This window comes from Macaca mulatta, chromosome 15, assembly GCF_049350105.2.
Source record: "Macaca mulatta isolate MMU2019108-1 chromosome 15, T2T-MMU8v2.0, whole genome shotgun sequence".
In the NCBI taxonomy this organism is placed as follows: domain Eukaryota; kingdom Metazoa; phylum Chordata; class Mammalia; order Primates; family Cercopithecidae; genus Macaca; species Macaca mulatta.
This window is the reverse complement of record NC_133420.1, coordinates 92645264-92663663: the sequence shown is the minus strand read 5'-3', so window position 1 is coordinate 92663663 and position 18400 is coordinate 92645264. Positions and strand designations below refer to the sequence as shown.

Below are 18400 nucleotides of genomic sequence, written 5' to 3'. Positions count from 1 at the left end.
AGAGGCCGAGGTGTGCGGATTGTCTGAGGTTTGGAGTTCAAGACCAGCCTGGCCAAGATGGAGAAACTCCGTCTCTACTAAAAATACAAAAATTAGCCAGGTGCAGTGGCAGGCGCCTATTATCCCAGCCACTCAGGAGCTTATAGTGAAAAATCGTAACCCATTTGCCCACTTCCCAATGCACCCAGAGGCAACTATTTCGAGTCAGTTTATGCATGATCAAGGAAACATAACTACATTTATTTTTCTCTCTCTTTTTTTTTTATTTAGAGACAGGGTCTTGCTGTGTTACTCATGCTGGAGTGCAGTGGTTATTCATGGGTGTCATCATCACCCATTACAACCTCGAGCTCCTAAGCTCAATCAGTCCTCTTGCTTCAGTCTCCAGAGTAGCTGAGGCTACAAGGGTGCCCACCTATGCATTTGTTTTATACATTAGGTTTTTGTGCTTGTTTTGATTTTTTGAGATGGGTCTTGCTCTGTCGCCCAGGCTGGAGTGCAATGGCGTGATCTAGGCTCACTGCAACCTCCACCTCCCAGGTTCAAGCAATTCTCCTGCTTTAGCCTCCAGAGTAGCTGGGATTACAGGTGCCCACTACTATGCCTGGCTAATTTTTTTGTATTTTTAGTAGAGAGGGGGTTTCACCATGTTAGCCAGGCTGGTCTCGAACTCCTGATTTCAGGCGATCCACCTGCCTCGGCCTCCCAAAGTACTGGGATTACAGGCATGAGCCACTGTGCCCAGCCTATAGATTAGTTTTAAATACTAATTCTGCCTCCTATTAAAAGGATTTGCAGGCCGGGCAAGGTGGCTTATGCCTGTAATCCCAGCACTTAGAGAGGCCAAGGCAGGTGGATCGCTTGAGCTCAGGAGTTCGAAACCAGCCTGGCCAACATGGTGAAACCCCATCTCTACTAAAAATACAAAAATATTAGCCAGGCATGGTGGTGGGCAGCTGTAGTCCCAGCTACTTGGGAGGCTGAGGCATGAGAATCCCTTGAACCTGGGAGGCAGAGGTTGCAGTGAGCCAAGATCAAGCCACTGCACTCCAGCCTGGCGACAGAGCAAGACTCTGTCTCAAATAAATAATACCTGGGAAATTTTCATGATGGTATAGGGACCTACTCAGAACCCAAAGTTGCTGTGAAGGTTTTTTTTTTTTTTTTTTTTTTTTGAGGCAGAGTCTTGCTCCATCGCCCAGGCTAGAGTGCAGTGGCGCGATCTTGGCCCACTGCAATCTCAGTCTCCCAGGTTCAAGCGATTCTCCTGTCTCAGTCTCCTGAGTAGCTGGGATTACAGGCACCTGCCACCACACCTGGCTAATTTTTGTATTTTCAGTAGAGATGGGGTTTTGCCATGTTGGCCAGGCTGTTCTCGAACTCCTGACCGCAGGTGATCCACCTGCCTCAGCCTTCCAAAGTGCTAGGATTACAGATGTGAGCCACCGTGCCCAGCCATGAAGATTACTTTAAACTGAAGACATTTGACAATAAACTGATGCAGAAAGAGGTCTTCTCGTAGCTTCCCTTATCTGACTAAAAGCAGAAACTTCTGAAAATTGAGGTGGGTCTGTTCCCAGAAGACAGACCAAACCTACTGTAAATCCCATCTCCAGGGGAGTTTCATGGCCATGTGGAAGACAAAAGGACCACTTGCCCACCCTAGGCAACATGGCAAAACCCCATTTGCAAAATTATGACTGAGACAGTGAAAGAGATCTAACTTAACCGACTCTAACTTAATCTTGCTTCTAACCTCCAAGGTGTCCTTATTCATTCCTGGGTTTAGGCTGAACTAACTTTGGGGGAAACTTAGTTTTTAGTTTAAAACAAAGATGATGATAGCCCTTTCCCAAAGCAGATTTCTTCTTGCCTGAGGACTAGATAGCCTCTGTGGGACTAACATTAGTCACAAGATTAGAAATTACTGTTTAGGAGTCTTGCACCTGGAGGCTACAAGATTCTTACCCTCCCTAATCTGCTTGTAAGATCAGTGCTTGAGATATTTTGCAGACCCTGCACTTGATGGATCAGCTGGCACCCCCAGATCTATTAACTGGCTCATCTGATCTTGGGACTCCCACCCAGGAACTGACTCAGCACAAGGAGACAGCTTCAACTCCCTATGATTTCACCGTTGACCAGTGACACTCCTGTCTCACTGGCTTCCCTTCACCCACCAAGTTATCCTTAAAAACTCTGCTCCCCTAATGCTCGAGGAGACTGATTTGAGTAATAATAAAACTCCAGTCTCCAGCACAGCTGGCTCTCACTGTGTGAATTACTCCTTTTCTATTCCAATTCCCGTCTTGAGAAATCGGCTCTGTCTAGGCAGTGGGCAAGGTGAACCCCTTGGGTGGTTACATCATCACTACAAAAAAATACAAAAAATTAGCGGGGCATGGTGGCACACGCCTGTAGTCCCAGCTACTGGGGAGGCTTAGGTGAGAGGATCACTTTAGCCAGAGCATCAGAGGTTGCAGTGAGCCCAAATTGTGCCACCATACATCACAAACTTTCTTATCAACCATTGGTTCTCCAGAAAACTCATTTTAAGGGAGGAGACCACCCCTTATATTGTCTTATGCCCAATTTCTGCCTCCAAAGAAAGAAGTGAAAACTAAAAGGCAGAAATGAAATGCACAGGCAGACTGCCCGGCGCCATACCCTGGGCCTGGTAGTTAAAGATGGACTCCTGATGTAATTGGTTATGTTATCTATAGATTACAGTCATTGTATGGAAAAGCACTGTGAAAATCCCTGTCCTGTTCTGTTCTGTTCTTATTACTGGTTCATGCAGCCCCGAGTCACATACCCCCTGCTTGCTCGATCGATCAGGATCCTCTCACACGGACCCTGTTAGAGTTGTAAGCTCTTAAAAGGGACAGGAATTGCTTACTTGGGGAGCTTGGTTTTTTTTTTTTTTTTTTTTTTTTTGAGATGGAGTCTCGCTGTGTCTCCCAGGCTGGAGTGCAGTGGCGTGATCTCGGCTCACTGCAAGCTTCGCCTCCCGGGTTCACGCCATTCTCCCGCCTCAGCCTCCCAAGTAGCTGGGACTACAGGCGCCCGCCACCACGCCCGGCTAGTTTTTTGTATTTTTAGTAGAGACGGGGTTTCACCATGTTAGCCAGAATAGTCTCGATCTCCTGACCTCGTGATCCACCCGCCTCAGCCTTCCAAAGTGCTGGGATTACAGGCTTGAGCCACCGCGCCCGGCCAGGAGCTTGGTTTTTGAGATGTCAGTCTTGCCCAGCTTCGGGCCGAATAAAGCCCTTCCTTCTTTAACTCAGGTGTCTGAGGGGTTTTGTCTGCAGCTCGTCCTGCTACAATTTGTACTGCCTAGAGAAACCTATTTGTTCATCTCAGTAAATTTTCTCTCCTCTCTCTCACCTTCTGAATTAGGCATTTACACTCCAGCTTTCAACATTTGGTAAGCTAGCGATTTGTCTTATTATATCTTCTATGCATATGAATAGACTTTTAATCTTCTATGAATCTGTCTTTTGTCAGTTTAATTCACAAGCCCTCGTAGTAGGAACCTAAGACGATAAAGGAAAGGTTTTTCCTCTGCCACAATGGTAAAAGGCACAACAGTTTTTCAAAGAAAACTGAGGTGGGAAGGAGGAGGACCTCAAACATTTTCCAAAAAGAGGAAATTCAAGGCCAGGTATGGTGGCTCATGCCTGTAATCCCAGCACTTTGGGAGGCCAAGGCATGTGATCACCTGAGGTCAGGAGTTCGAGTCCAGTCTGGCCAACATGGGAAAACCCCATCTCTATTTTAGTAGAAAATTAGGCGGGTATGGTGGCGGGCACCTGTAATCCCAGCTACTTGGGAAGCTGAGACAAGAGAATCACCTGAACCTAAGAGACAGAGGTTTCAGTGAGCCAAGGTCGTGCCATTACACTCCAGCCTGGGTGACAAGAGCAAGACTCTGACTCTAAATAAATAAATAAAAATTAGGCGCAGTGTGGCACACGCCTGTAGTCCTGCCTACAGGCTGAAGTGGGAGGATCGCTTGAGCCTGGGAGGCCAAGACTGCAGTGAGCCATGATCAGCACCACTGCACTCCAGCCTAGGTGACAGAGCAAGACTCAAAAAAAGGGGTGGGGGGAGGGAGACTCCAAATGGCTAATATATAAAAAGCCTTGCAATCTCATAAATACCCCAAAAAATACAAATTAAGATTACCCCCGTGGATAACAAATATTAAGAATCTTGGCAAGGCACAGTGGCTCATGCCTGTAATCCCAGAACTTTGGGAGACTGAGGCAAGTGGATCACGTGAGGTCAGGAGTTTGAGACCAGCCTGGCCAACATGACGAAACCCCATCTCTACTAAAAATATGAAAATTAGCCAAACATGGTGGCGGGCGCCTGTAGTCCCAGTTACTCGGGAGGCTGAGGCAGGAGAATCACTTGAATCTGGGAGGCAGAGGTTGCAGTGAGCTGAGATGGTGCCACTGCACTCCAGCCTGGGCAACAAGAGCAAAACTCCATCTAAAAACAAACAAACAAATAAAAAATCTGGCCGGGTGAGGTGGTGGGCTTCTATAATCCTAGCTACTCTGGAGACTGAGTAAGGAGAACTGCTTGAACCTGGGAGGTGGAGGTTGGCAGTGAGCCACTGCACTGCAGCCTGGGCAACAGAGAGGGAGGGAAGGCAGGTAGGCAGGCACGCACGCACCTGGGAGGTGGAAGTTGGCAGTGAGCCACTGCACTGCAGCCTGGGCAACAGAGAGGGAAGGAAGGCAGGCAGAAAGGCAGGCAGGAAGGCAGGCATTCCTGGGCAACAGAGAGAATTGGGCAAAGGAAATAATTCCATGGGCCCAGCAGCAGACCATCTGAATTAGAATCTGTATCTCAACAAGATCCCTATGTGATACATATATACACTAATATTTAAGAAGCACCTGTGCCCCAGGATAGGTGGACAAGAACATTCTTGATAGCCCCAAACAGAAACCCATTATCCATGAACATAAGAGATAAAGTCTGCTGTGTTCATGTAATAGAATATCAATAGAAAGTAACAAATTACAGCTGAATACAGCGTGCATAAATATCACAATGTTCAGGGAAAGAGCAATACATAAAGAAAATACATAGAGTATAAGTCTAAATATGTAAACTTCAAAAACAGACAAAACAGGCCAGGCTCACTGGCTCATGCCTGTAATCACAGGACTTTGGGAGGCTGAGTGGGACCAGCCTGGTCAACATGGCAAACCCCTGTCTTTTGTTATTAAAAACAAAAAACAAACAAACAAAAAAACAGTCAAACCAAAACCACATTGTTTAGGTATGCACATTAAAGTGAAGATGCCGAAAAAAATGGGTGTAGTGAAGCAAGAAAGTAATTTGTGAGAAAGTCAGGGTGGCGTTTACCTCCCTCTAGAGGAGAGAAATGGAGTGTGATCCTGGGAGGAGGGGGCGCATTTTGGGGCTGCTCACAAAACTGGTATATACATAAATAGTGTTTATGAGGGTGATATTTTATAATTATTATGGTTCATATTGTTCTATGGAGTTTTGCTATGTGTGTTATATTTCACATTAGATAAATAAATGCCATAGGTTTTTCTTTTCTTCTTCTTTTTTTTTGAGATGGCGTCTCTATCATCCCGGCTGGTGTGCAGCTCTCTGCAACCTCCACTTCCCGGGTTCAAGCGATTCTCGTGCCTCAGCCTCCCAAGTAGCTGGGATTAAAGATACACACCACCATGCCTGGCTAATTTTTGTGTTTTTTGTAGAGCTGGGTTTCGCCATGTTGGCCAGGCTGGTCTCAAACTCCTGACTTCAAGTGATCCTCCCACCTTGGCCTCCCAAAGCGCTGGGATTACAGGGGCAAGCCACTGTGCCCTGCCAAGACTTATTTCTTTTTTTTGAGGCAGAGTTTTGCTGTTGTCACCCAGCCTGGAGTGCAATGGCACCATCTCGGCTCACTGCAACATCTACCTCCCAGGTTCAAGTTATTCTCCTGCTTCAGCCTCCCAAGAAGCTGGGATTACAGGACCCTGCCACCACGCCCAGCTAATTTTTGTATTTTTAGTAGAGACAGGGTTTCACCATGTTGGCCAGGCTGGTCTCTAACTTGTTAGGAACAAGTGCTCGATGCCACAAAGAAAATCAGCACTTAGAAAGTTTCTCAGCAAGGCAAACTTACTTCTGCAGAAGGCTGCTGCCTGCGTCTGTCATGATTGCAAGAACACACCAAACAAAGGAGAGAAGGATTTTTATCCCTAACGCAGCTCCAGTTTCTGTGTCCTCTCCCCATTGGCTGGAGTTGGAACCCACAATCCAAGTTAACCCGATTAGCTAAGACTTACATTTTTCCAAATAGGGTAAAAGCATAATTTGCGAAGAGAGGAGGGGAGGGAGAGACTGTCTGTTACCAATTAGCTGGGAAGGCATGTTTGGGCTCGGCAAAGGCATGAAGGGTTGTTTACAGAAAAAGAACTTATTGTTTTTAGCAGTGTGAAAGGACACTAGCGGTTACAAGGAACAAGGGAATTTGAAGCGGAACTTAATTATTTCAGGCAAACTCCTGACCTCAGGTGATCCCCCAACCTCAGCCTCCCAAAATACTGGGATTACAGGCATGAGCCACCATGCCCAGCCAAGACTTCTTTCTTTTTTTTTTGAGATGGAGTTTCGCTCTTATTGCCCAGGCTAGAGTGCAATGTTGAGTGCAATGTCATGGTCTCAGCTCACTGCAACCTCCACCTACCAGGTTTAAGTGATTCTCCTGCCTCAGCCTCCCAAGTAAATGTGATTACAGTGGCCCACCACCACACCCGGCTATTTTTTTTTTTTTTTTTTCAGACAGAGTCTTGCTCTTTCACCCAGGCTAGAGTGCAATGGCGTGATCTCGGCTCACTGAAACTTCTGCCTCCCAGGTTCAAGTGATTCTCCTACCTCAGCCTCCCAAGTAGCTGGGATTACAAACACCCGCCACCATGCCTTGCCAATTTTTGTATTTTTTGGTAGAGAGAGGGTTATACCATGTTGGTCACGCTGGTCTTGAACTCCTGACCTCAGGTGATCCACCTGCCTCGGCCTCCCGAAGTGCTGGGATTACAGGCGTGAGCCTCTGTGCCTGGCTAATTTTTGTATTTTTAGTAGAGACGGGGTTTACCATGTTGGCCAGGCTGGCCTGAACTCCCAATCTCAGGTGATCCACTCACCTCTGCCTCCCAAAGTGCTGGGATTACAAGGGGGAGCCTGTCTCTCTCTCTCTCCATTGCAAAATCCCATTGCAGTCGTCCCTAGATCTATCAAGATAGTATTGAATAAAGTCTGTGTGACTGCAGGGTGCAGTGGCTCGTGCCTGTAATCCCAGCACTTTGGGAAGCCAAGGCAGGTGGATCACAAGGTCAGGAGTTTGAGACCAGCCTGACCAACGTGCCAAAACCCTGTCTGTACTAAAAATACAAAAATGAACCAGGCACGGTGGTGCACACCTGTAGTCACGGCTACTCGGGAAGTTGAGGTGGGAGAATCTCTTGAACCCGGGAAGCGGAGGTTGCAGTGAGCTGAGATCGAGCCACTGAATTCCAGCCTGAGCAACACAGTAAGACTCCTTCTCTCTCTCTGTTTTTTCTGTTTTGTTTTGTTTTTTGTGACGGAGTCTCACTCTGTTGCCAGGCTGGAGTGCAGTGGCACGATCTCAGCTCACTGCAACCTCTGACTGCCTGGTGCAAGCGATTCTCCTGCCTCAGCCTCCTAAGTAGCTGGGATTACAGGCACGTGCCACCATGCCTGGCTAATTTTTGTATTTTTTTTTTTATTTTTATTTATTTATTTTTTTGAGACGGAGTCTCGCTCTGCCGCCCAGGCTGGAGTGCAGTGGCCGGATCTCGGCTCACTGCAAGCTCTGCCTCCCGGGTTCACGCCATTCTCCTGCCTCAGCCTCCTGAGTAGCTGGGACTATAGGCGCCCGCCACCTCGCCCGGCTAGTTTTTTGTATTTTTTAGTAGAGACGGGGTTTCACTGTGTCAGCCAGGATGGTTTCGATCTCCTGACCTCGTGATCCGCCCGTCTCGGCCTCCCAAAGTGCTGGGATTACAGGCTTGAGCCACCGCGCCCGGCCTAATTTTTGTATTTTTAGTAGAGACAGGATTTCACCATGTTGGCCAGGATGGTCTCAAACTCCTAACCTCGTGATCCGCCTGCCTCAGCCTCCCAAAGTGCTGGGATTACAGGCATTAGCCACTGCACCTGGCCGAGACTCCTTCTCTCAAAACACACACACACACACACACACACACACACACACACACACACACACACACACACAAATACCTGTGACCTGTGTCCTAAAACAAACACTTAAGACTTTTTTTTTTTTTCCTCAAAGTGCTGGGATTACAGGCATGAGCCACTGTGCCCGGACAAGAGTTTATTTTTTCATAAGGGTCATGTCCGGGAGCAGTGGCTCACGTCTGTAATACCGGCATTTTGGAAGGCCAACGCGGGTGGACTGCCTGAGGCAAGACCAGCCTGGCCAACATGATGAAACCCTGTCTCTACTAAAAATACAAAAATTAGCCGGACATGATGGCGGGCACCTGTAATCCCAGCTACTTGAGAGGCTCAGCTGAGATCGTGCCATTGCACTCCAGCCTTGGCAACAAGAGCAAAACTCCGTCTCAAAAAACATATATATATAAAAAGAAAAAGAAAAAATAAACTCTTCAAAAAATAAAAACAAAGAACATTAATAAGTCTTAGGAAGCATTAGACCTAGTTTCTTTTCTCTTCTTTTTTTCTTTTCTGTTCTTTGCTTTTGAGACAGTCTTACTCTGCTGCCCAGGCTGGAATACAGTGGCCCGATCTCAGCTCACTGAAGCCTCTATCTCCCAGGTTCAAGTGATTCTCGCGCCGCAGCCACCTGAGTAGCCGAGGTTACAGGTGCACACAACCATACCTGGCTAATTTTTGTATTTTTAGTAGAAATGGGGTTTCACCATCTTGGCCAGGCTGGTCTTGAACTCCTGACCTCAGGTGATCTACCCGCCTAGGCCTCTCAAAGTGCTGTGATTACAGGCGTGAGCCACTACACCCAGCCTACGAGCCTAGACCTAGTTTTAGTTCCTTTTTTTGCTTCACTCCATGGTAGCATAGGAAACTAGTTTCAATTCCGGATTCTACCATCTGTCTGTATGACTATGGGCCTTTGGTCAGTCTTTCTAAAATGAAGATATGAAGATTGCTCATCTTACAAATGGGTAAAAACTACCTGATACGTAGTGCAGGCTTTGTAAAGCACTCATCACGCTGCTTGTCATACTGTAAGCACTGATATGGCATAGGAAACCCAACCCCCAAGCATAGCACCTTGGAAGTTGAGAAAACAGCATACACTGGAAGGCCACTGTCACATCTCCCTCATCCTTCTCTGAAGCAGGCCATAAAGCCTAGGAAGGTCATCCTCTTATCTCCTTTGAAAACCCTCATGTGACAGGTGTCCTGCCCTGTATCAGGGTGGAAAGAATGTCATACAGGGCTGCCAAGAAGAATCTGAACAAACAGGTCTTGCTAATCTCATGTCCCCAATTTATTACCGTGAGATCATACCCAGTTTGTTCAATCATACTTCTGCACAACTATCCACTTTCTCAACCCTATGCATAAAAGTACACAGGCTTTTCTTTGGGTCTTTATTTCCTTAGGAAAACTCCCCATCATGTAAAACTTATATTACATAAATGTATATGCTTTTCTCTTGTTAATCTGTATTTTGTTATAGGAGTCTCAGCCATGAGCCTTAAGTAAGGAAAACTTGCTTTTTCTTCTCTACACACTCAAATAAATTAGTTTGCCTCCTTTTCCATGCTTACCCAATATAAAATAGTAAAATGCCTCTTTTTTTTTTCTCTTTTTTTCCTGAGATAGAGTCTTGCTTTATCGCCCAGGCTGGAGTGCAGTGGTGTGATCTAGGCTCACTGCAACCTCCACCTCCCAGGTTCAAGCAATTCTCCTGCTTTTGCCTCCAGAGTAGCTGGAATTACAGGCGCCTGCCACCATGCCTGGCTAATTTTTTTGCATTTTTATTAGAGAGGGGGTTTCACCATGTTGGCCAGGCTGGTCTCAAACTCCTGACTTCAGGCAATCTACCCATCTTGACCTCCCAAAGTGCTGGGATTGCAGGTGTGAGCCACTGCGCCCGGCCTCTTAGTAAGACTTAATTTCTGTCTGGGCACAGTGGTTCACGCCTGTAACCCCAACACTTTGAGAGGCTGAGGCGGGTGGATTACTTGAGGTCAGGAGTTCGAAACCAGCCTGACCAACATGGTGAAACGCCATCTCTAATAAAAATACAAAAAACATTAGCCAGGTGTGGTGGTGGTGCCTGTAATCCCAGCTACTCGGGTGGCTGAGGCATGAGAATCAGTTGAATCCAGGAGGTGGAGGTTGCAGTGAACTGAGATTGCGCCACTGCACTCCAGGCTGGGTGACACAGCAAAAATCCATCTCAAAAAAATAAAAAAATAAAAAATTAAAAAAATACTTAATTTGTGCTGTGCCACCAAAAAAATGTGCATGCCAGAAACTGTACTTTACACTATGGCATTTTATGTAACTGTCTTATTTCCTCCATGAGACTGCAGTGGTCTGAAGTGTAGAGGTTTGACCTTGACCAAATGTGTTTTCTAGCCTTCCACCATCTGCCACAGACTGACACATGTACTAAGTTGTACCCTGTAAATACTTCAAAAATAGTTATTTAAGGCATAAATCGGCAGAGAGTAGAGTTTTTGTTTTGTTTTGTTTTTGTTTTTGTTTTTTTTGAGACGGAGTCTCACTCTGTCGCCCAGGCTGGAGTGCAGTGGTCAGATCTCGGCTCACTGCAAGCTCCGCCTCCTGGGTTTACGCCATTCTCCTGCCTCAGCCTCCCGAGTAGCTGGGACTACAGGTGCCCACCACCTCGCCCGGCTAGTTTTTTTTGTATTTTTTAGTAGAGACGGGGTTTCACCATGTTAGGCAGGATGGTCTTGATCTCCTGACCTCGTGATCCACCTGGCTCGGCCTCCCAAAGTGCTGGGATTACAGGCTTGAGCCACCGCTCCCGGCCTTGTTTTGTTTTTTTAACAAAAAAGAGCAAATGCTGAAAAAACTTGCTGTTACCATGCACACACGACATGAGGTCTTTGGAATTGGTTCAGGAAGATTTCCTTCTTCCCATGCTCCACCCTCTTCATTACAAAGATGAAATTATTTTTGTGTCGAATATTTATTTATTGATTGAGATGGAGTTTTGCTCTTGTTACCCAGTCTGAAGTGCAATGACATGATCTTGGTTCACTGCAACCTCCATCTCCTGGGTTCAAGCAATTCTTCTGCCTAGCCTTCCAAGTAGCTGGTATTACAGGCGTGCACCACCATGCCTGGCTAATTTTGTATTTTTAGTAGAGATGGGGTTTTGCCATGTTGGTCAGGCTGGTCTCAAACTGCTGACCGCAGGTGATCCACCCGCCTTTGCCTTCCCAAAGTGTTGGGGTTATAGGCGTGAGCCACTGCACCTAGGCTTTTTTTTGTTTGTTGGTTGGTTTTTTTTTTGAGACGGAGTCTCGCTGTGTCTCCCAGGCTGGAGTGCAGTGGCGTGATCTCGGCTCACTGCAAGCTCCGCCTCCCGGGTTCACGCCATTCTCCCGCCTCAGCCTCCCAAGTAGCTGAGACTACAGGCGCCCGCCACCACGCCCGGCTAGCTTTTTGTATTTTTAGTAGAGACGGGGTTTCACCATGTTAGCCAGGATAGTCTCGATCTCCTGACCTCGTGATCCACCCGCCTCGGCCTCCCAAAGTGCTGGGATTACAGGCTTGAGCCACCGCGCCCGGCCTTTTTGTTTGTTTTTTGAGACAGACCCTCGCTCTGTTGCCCAGCCTGGAGTGTAATGTCATGTGATCTTCACTCACTGCAACCTCTTCCTCCCAGGTTCAAGCAATTCTTCTGTCTCAGCCTCCTGAATAGCTGGGACTACAGGCACCCGCCACCACACCCGGCTAATTTTTTGTATTTTTAGTAAAGTTTCACCATATTTCACCATATTGGTCAGGCTGGTCTCGAACTCCTGACCTCAGGTGATCCACCCACCTTGGCCTCCCAAAGTGCTAGGATTACAGGCTTGAGCCACCATGCCCAGCTATGGCCGATGATGATGATGATGATGATGATGATGATTATTATTATTGAGATAGAGTCTTGCTCTGTTGCCAGGCTGGAGTGCAGCGGCGCTATCTCGTCTCACTGCAACCTCCACCTCCCAGGTACAAGCGATTCTCCTGCCTCAGCCTTCGGAGTAGCTGGGATTACAGGCGCCCACCACCACGCCCAGGTAATTTTTTTTTTTTAGTAGAGACAGGGTTTCCCCATGTTGGCCAGGATGGTCTCAGCCTCTTGACCTCATGATCTGCCCGCCTTGGCATTCCAAAGTGCTGAGATTACAGGAGTGTATTTTTTAAGTTTTTTTTTTTTTTTTTTTGAGACAGGGTCTTGCTCTGTCACCCAGGCTGGAGTGCAGTGGCATGATCTTGGCTCACTGCAACCTCTGCCTCCTGGCATCAAGCAATTCTCGTGCTTTACCCTCCCGAGTAGCTGGGATTACAGGCACACAACACCACACCTGCCTAATTTTTCTGTTTTGTAGAGATGGGGTCTCTCCATGTTGCCCAGGCTGGTCTTGAACTCCTGGCTTCAAGTGATCCTCCAGCCTCAGCCTCCCAAATTGCTGGGATTACAGGCATGAGCCGATGCACCCACCCTGTGTTTATTCTTTTAAAGGATAGTAAAGTAGAGGGAGAGGGAGGGAATTGCAGGTTAGATTTTTTATTTGTTTCTCTGTTTTTTAGTTAATGTCTCCCCGGAAATCTCTATGGTGCTTCACTTTCTAGTTTAGTTCCTGCTAACTTTAATAGCTCAACTGTTACCCTAACAGGGGTGTCAGTGGGAGAGCCCTGGGGAAGTGGGTTTCCCTGGGGAGGAAAGTTTCTACGTTCAGAAAAGACTTGGCTTGGGTTTTGTCAGGAGGGAAAAATGGGTCAGTGACTCAGAAAAGCTTGCCTGAAAGCTGACATCTAGTGTTCATTTCTGAAAATATGTCCTGACACACTAATCCTGAGGTTTTCTATCCCAAGAACTGTTTTTATTGATCTTACTGTAACGCACCAGATTTCAAGAACTTTTGACTACCCAAAGAAGCACAACTTAGAAAATAATTATGGTTTTCACTTTGTTTTAATCACAAGACATATAATACTGCCAAAATAGAACTTTGGATCAAGAGACATGATAGCAGTTACTATTATTTTATTTTATTTCATTTTATTTATTTATTTGTTTTTGAGACAGAGCCTCACTCTGTTGCCCAGGTTGGAGTGCAATGGCACAATCTCAGCTCACTGCAACCTCCGCCTCCCGGGTTCAAGCTATTCTCCTGCCTCAGCCTCCCAAGTAGCTGGGAGTGTAGGCACACGCCACCAGGCCTGGCTAAGTTTGTATTTTTAGTAGAGATGGGGTTTCACCATGTTGGCCAGGCTGTTCTCGAACTCCTGACTTCAGGTGATTCACCTGCCTCAGCCTCCCAAAGTGCTGGGATTACAGGCGTGAGCTACTGCACCCAGCCAGCAATTATTTTATTTGAGATAGAATCTCACTTTGTCACCCAGGTCTGATTTTGCAGTGGCACAGTCATGGCTCACCACGGCCTAGATCTCCTGGGCTCAAGCAATCCTCTCACCTCAGCCTACCGAGTAGCTGAGGCCATAGGCCTGCACCATCGTGGCCGGCTAACTTTTTAAATTTATTTTTATAGAGACAGGGTCTCACTATGCTGCCCAGGCTGGTCTCAAATTCCCAGGCTCAAAGGATCCTCCTGCCTCAGCCATCTAAAGTGCTGGGATTTCAAGCATGTGCCACCTTGCCTGACTCCAATTTATTTTTCATTTTTATTTTTATTTTATTTTTTGGGAAGGGTCTTGCTTTGTTGCCCAGGGTGGAGTGCACTTGTGCAATCTCAGCTCCCCGCAGCCTTGACCTCCTGGGCCTGGCCAATCCTCCCACCTCAGCCTCCCAAATAGCTGGGACTATAGGTACATGCCACCACGCTGGCTAATTTTTAATTTTCTGTAAAAACAAGAGTCTCACAGCCCAGCATGGTGGCTCACGCCTGTAATCCTAGCACTTTGGGAGGCTGGGGCAGGAGGACCACATGAGACCAGCCTGGGCAAGAGAGTGGGAACCCTCTCTCTCTCTTTTTAAATTATTTTTTATCTTTTTTTTTTAAACAGGCTCTTGTTCTGGCACCTAGGCTGGAGTGCAGTAGTGTGATCTTGGCTCACTGCAGCCTCGACTGCCAGGGCTCAAGTGATCCTCTCACCTCAGCCCCCCAAGTAGCTGGGACTACAGGCACGTACCACCACGGCCTACTAATTTTTTTTTTAATGATACGGAGTCTCACTCTGTCACCAGGATGGAGTGCAGTGGTACCATCTCGTCTCCCTGCAACCTCTGCCTCCCAGGTTCAAGCAGTTTTCCTGCTTCAGCCCCCTAAGTAGCTGGGATTACAGGTGCACACCACCACGCTCAGCAAATTTTTATATTTTTAGTAGAGATGGGTTTCAGCATGTTGGCCAGGATGGTCTCAATCTCTTGACCTTGTGATCCTCTCGCCTCAGCTTCCCAAAGTGCTGGGATTACAGGCATGAGCCACCATGCCCGGCCTGGACTTCTTTTTTTTTGAGACAGGGTCTCACTATGTTGCCCAGGCTGGAGTACAGTGGCACAATCTCAGCTCACTGCAACCTCTGCCTCCCAAGTTCAAGCAATTCTCCTGCCGCAGCCTCCCGAATAGCTGGGACTACAGGTGCCCGCCACCATGCTTAGTTAATTTTTGTATTTTTAGTAGAGACGGGGTTTCACCATGTTGGCCAGGCTGGTCTTGAACGCCTGACCTCAGGTGATCTGCCTGCCTCAGCCTTCCAAAGTGCTGAGATTACATGCGTGAGCCGATGCGCCTAGCCAAAAAAAGGACTTTTATAGGAAGGACAAATAGGTTTCTCTAAAAAAGACAAATGTATTTTTAGAAGAACAAATGGAAGACATGCAAACATTATCACAAACTTTCTTATATAGCTGTGAGTGGTCTTTTTCAGGGTCATAAAACACGGCCAGAGAGGGGATTTATGGTAGGTTTACTCTTGGTCTCTCCCCTGGGAGTAGAAGCCACCCCAAACAGGAAATTTATGTCAGTCCTCATTTCTCAGAAGTTTCTACTTTTAATCAAATAAGGGAAGTCCCAAGGAAGCTTCTTTGTGCATCTGTTCCATCTCAGATGTCTTCAGCTTAAAATAATCTTTATACTAACTCCGGTGTTCTGAGTGGGACCCCACAATTGTATGTTTAATCACCTTGTGAAACTTGACAAGTATTTAACACAACATTTTCTGATTTGGAATATTTTAGAGAATGTGATTCATTAATAAATCACATTTATTCATTAATAATTCTCATGCCTCAGCCTCCCAAGTAGCTGGAATGAATAAATTTGATTTATTAATTTATCAAAAAAAGAGATAATTGGTTTAACAGTGCTCGGATTACAGGCATGAGCCACCATGCCCGGCCAGCAGTATGTATTTTAATGGACTGGCAAACAGTCAATTGTTCCCTTTTTTGCTTTTTTAAATTTCAAGCCTTGTCACTGAGTCATAAGACAATTGTTCATGATGTCATAAATATAATTTTACTTCAATAAACTATAATACACTTGTAGCATTCCAGGCTCTTTTTAGTGTGTGTGTGTGTGTCTGTGTGTGTGTTCTTTTTAAAATTTTTAATTATTGACTGAGCACAGTGGCTCATTCCTGTAATCCTAGCACTTTGGGAGGCCAAAGCGGGTGAATCACTTGAGGTCAGGAGTTCAAGATCAGCCTGGGCAATATGGTGAAACTGCGTCTCTACTAAAAATACAAAAATTAGCCGGGCATAATGACACACATCTGTAATTCCAGCTACTTGGGAGGGTAAGGCATGAGAATCACTTGAACACGGGAGGTGGAAGTTTCAGTAAGCCGAAATCGCACCACTGCACTCCAGTCTGGGTGACAGAATGAAACTCTGTCTCAAAAAAAAAAAAAAAAAAAAGTTTTCAGGCCTTTCTTTTTTTTCTTAGAGACAGGATTTCACTCTGTCTCCCAGACTGGAGTACAGTGGCACAATCATAGTTCACTGCGGCCTTGAACTCTTGGGCTCAGAGAATCCTTCCTCAGCCTCTTGAGTGGCTGGGACTACAGGCATGCCACCATGCCTAGCTATTTTTATTTCATTTATTTATTTCTGAAACAGAGTCTTGCTTTGTCACCTAGGCTGGAGTGCAGTGGTGCAATCTCGGCTCACTGCAACCTCTGCCTCCTGGGTTCAAGCAATTCTCCTGCCTCAGCCTCCCAAGTAGCTGGGACTACAGGTGTGCACCACCACGGCTGGCTAATTTTTGTATTTTTAGTAGTGACAGGGTTTCACCATGTTAGTCAGGCTGGTCTTGAACTCCTGACCTCATGATCCACTTGCCTTGGCCTCCCAAAGTGGTGGGATTACAAGTGTGAGTTATTACATCCGGCCTTTTTAAAATCTTATTACCATATTTCAGCTAGGACAAAATGCTGTTATTTCAGAAATACAGCCATTGCTCTTTCAGTTTGGTCTCGGCTGGCAAAAAGGTGGCCTTGTTATGTACATAAAGCCCCTTTAATAGTTAAAATTAAAAATCTTTTCTTTTCTCTTACTTTTTTCCCTCTTGTTGGCTGTTTTCCTCCCACTTCAGAGGCCTTGTTCCCAGTAATTTAGGATTCCCCTTCTGATTTGACCAAGACAGAAACAAACAACAAAACAGTTAAGCACAACTAACAATGATGACACAAATTATACTATTTCTGAGCGCTCTAAGTGTAAGCAGAAGCTAACACCAGCTGGTTGTTCATGCTAATTTTAGTTATTTAAGAGAATTTGCAGGAAGACAGAATCCCAAACCAGTTTCTTACCTAGTGATGGAGCCCAAGCTGGAGACCGCTCTCCACTGATGCAGAAGCAGATGAATTCGCCTTCCTTGGTGGAAGTGAGTGGAAAAACTCCCACAAAAAGGGAGTTTTTTTTTTTTTTTTTAAACAGCAAATAAACCTCAGACCCCCAGCTGAAAAATGCTGGAAGATCAGAAATTCCTGGAGGAAAGAGGTCCTGGACTTTGGCAAATTGTCTTGTCAGTTTGGGCTATAAGGTGCCCAAGCCAACACCAAGCACCGAGAGGCGAACTGCTGCAGGCTGGGCCACTTTCATCTAGGATCCCTTCCTGATTACCAGATGTCAATGGAGGAAAATGATGAGACAAGTCTCAATCATTTTAGGAGATTTATTTGCCAAAGTGAAGAAAGCGCCCAGGAGACTGGTCTGTGGTTTCTCCGAAGATGATTTTGAGGGTTCCAAATTTAAAGGGGAAAGGGCAGGATATTGAGAAGCACACAGTTTTTACATAAACAAAAGAGGCTGGGAAAAAATGTGGGGAATCTGCATTTTACATAAGACAATACGGACAAAATGGGGTAGGGGAACAATCAGGTATACATTTGTGTCTGGTGGGCTGGGGTGACTGCACCTGTAAAGATAAGCTATCAATTTGCATTGTTGGCTGGGCACAGTGGCACACGCCTGTAATCCCAGTACTTTGGGAGGCTGAGGCAGGTGGATCACCTGAGGCTGGGAGTTTGAGACCAACCTGGCCAAGGTGGTGAAACCCGGTCTCTACTAAAAATACCAAAAAAAAAAAAATTAGCCAGGTGTGGTGGTGGGCACCTGTAATCCCAGCTACTCGGGAGGCTGAGGCAGGAGAGTGGCATGAACCCAGGAGGCGGAGCTCGCAGTGAGCTGAGATCCTGCCACTGCACTCCAGCCCGGGCGACACAGAGTGAGACTCCGTCTCAAGAAAAAAAAAAAAAATTTTTTTTGCATTGCCATGGTGAACCTCTTTTTTTTTTTTTTGAGATGGAGCCTCGCTCTGTCGCCCAGGCTGGAGTGCAGTGGCAGGATCTCGGCTCACTGCAAGCTCCGCCTCCCAGGTTCATGCCATTCTCCTGCCTCAGCCTCCTGAGTAGCTGGGACTACAGGCATCCGCCACCACGCCCGGTAAGTACTAAAGGACTGTTAATTCATTCAACAAACATTATGTGATCTAGTCACTTAGAATACATCAATCAACTAAGCTGACAAAGATCCTTTCACTTGCGGAGCTCAATCTTAGTGGAGGGATGGAGGAAATAAACAGTGCACAATAAATAAGTGAAGGTTAGAGTATGCAGGAAGTTAAGTGCTATGGATGAAAGAAAAAGTACAGCAGTGTAGCAGGGTCAGGAG

The 18400-nt window shown here is 46.4% G+C and overlaps 1 long non-coding RNA gene across 3 annotated transcripts in view; it reads left to right on the top strand.

Annotated features, from left to right (window-relative positions):
- The window catches only part of LOC114672793 (uncharacterized), a 66636-nt gene that overhangs the window by 1914 nt on the left and 46322 nt on the right, over nt 1–18400 (top strand). For all 3 annotated transcript variants that reach the window (XR_013404845.1, XR_013404844.1, XR_013404846.1), the window contains exon 2: nt 12221–12338. This is a non-coding gene — a long non-coding RNA (uncharacterized LOC114672793). The remainder of the gene's footprint in view (nt 1–12220; nt 12339–18400) is intronic.